General features: G+C 47.1%; 1 long non-coding RNA gene across 1 annotated transcript; it reads left to right on the top strand.

Annotated features, from left to right (window-relative positions):
* The first annotated feature begins 1,063 nt into the window (after window positions 1-1,063).
* Window positions 1,064-1,696, top strand: LOC307205927. The gene is made up of 2 exons (XR_013834202.1): window positions 1,064-1,119; window positions 1,168-1,696. It is a non-coding gene; the product is annotated as an uncharacterized lncRNA (long non-coding RNA).

Here is a 1,696-nt window from a genome sequence, read left to right on the forward strand (position 1 = left end):
GCAGTTTGAAAGCACACCAGTGCAAGGATATAAATAGGTATCACTGCGGCTTCCACTTTCATCAGTTGCTCTAAAAATAATAATAAAAAAATCTGCTTCTAAGGTGGCAGTTATAGAGCACTGAGGATGGGGTGAAGAATCTGTAGCCAGGTATTGCGGAACTACAACTCTCATTAGTCCCAGCCAGCATGACAAGTGGCCAGGATTATGGGAGTTGTGGTCTGACAATATCTGGAAGCCACTGGCTCCCCACCCTTGCCCTAAATTATGAATGCCACCAGTAGAGTGGTTATGTTGGTTGGGAAAAAATATTGCTAGCAATTTACTGTGTGTTCAACTTCACTAGGGGGTATACCTGCTTGGCAGGGGGTTGGACTCGATGGCCCTTGTGGTCTCTTCCAACTCTATGATTCTATGATTCTATGATTCTACCTTATACCTACTTAATGACAAAACTCTCATCTTTGCGTATGCCAACAATACCATGGTATTCTGAGTATGCCTTGCAAACCAGTCCTGCAAAGCTACTGAAACATGACTGTCCGTGGCACATCAAAGTTTTCAAATATGTAGCCTACCCACCAGAAAAAAGATCGCTACTGCAGGTGAAGAAAGAAGTAGCTGAAAAATGTGGCAAAAAACCTAATTGTTCTTCTTTGGCCTTTCTTCAAAATGAAAAGCTTTGTATTGTCATTGTGTTGCCCATATGATCCCTGATTGACTGGACTGTGTGTAAGTCAATAAGAATCTCCATTCCATTTCTTTAAAATATAAATAAATGCCAAAGATGGAGCAGTAAGAGGAACGAGAAGAAGCAAATTGTGTTGGGTATGTGTGGGGGTCTTGGAGAGCATTTGCAAATCCCTGGGAAATCCATGCAAGAAATGGTTATCCATCAAAAAAACAACAACCAGGGAGCTTGCCCCTAATATATGCCCCTAATATATGCAATGCCTTTTTCCATTTCAGCTTCACCTCCACTCCGTAAAACATGGGCTGTAACGATTGCTGCGCTGTGCCCTGCTGTGGCCAGTCCTGCTGCTCCCCCCCCTGCAGTTGCGTCCCTTGCTGCTCTCAATCCTGCTGCACCCCTTGCTGCAGTCAGTCCTGCTGCGGCCAGTCCTGCTGTGGCAGTTCCAAGGGCTGCAGCCAGTCCTGCTGTGGCAGTTCCAAGGGCTGCTGTCAGTCCTGCTGTGGCAGTTCCAAGGGCTGCTGTCAGTCCTGCTGTGGCAGTTCCAAGGGCTGCTGTCAGTCCTGCTGTGGCAGTTCCAAGGGCTGCTGTCAGTCCTGCTGTGGCAGTTCCAAGGGCTGTGGCCAGTCCTGTTGTAGCATCCCTTGCTGCCAAACCTGCTGCGCCACCTGCTGTCCTCCATGCTGCAGTACCAAAGGATGTTGCTCCAAGAAATGCTAAGGAATAAGGAATGCAGTCTCGACAGAAGCTGCCAGGTGGAATTTACATCTTTGACAGAGTCGCCCTGCTGAATTAAGCACCTAAAGCTTTGAACCTCCCCCCTTCTCTCTCTCTCTCTCTCTCTCTCTCTCTCTCTCTCCTTCTTCCCCTCTCTTTAATCTTTTCTGATGTCTTCTCGGCAATGAAAGGGGGAGCCTTTTTAAGGTCAGACGCGGTGTTCCCATTTTCTTCTTGGTGCCTGGGGTCCTTTCAATCATAGCTCAATAAACTTATATGATGACTTGA

This window comes from Podarcis cretensis (assembly GCF_951804945.1).
Source record: "Podarcis cretensis genome assembly, chromosome: 16".
NCBI lineage: Eukaryota > Metazoa > Chordata > Lepidosauria > Squamata > Lacertidae > Podarcis > Podarcis cretensis.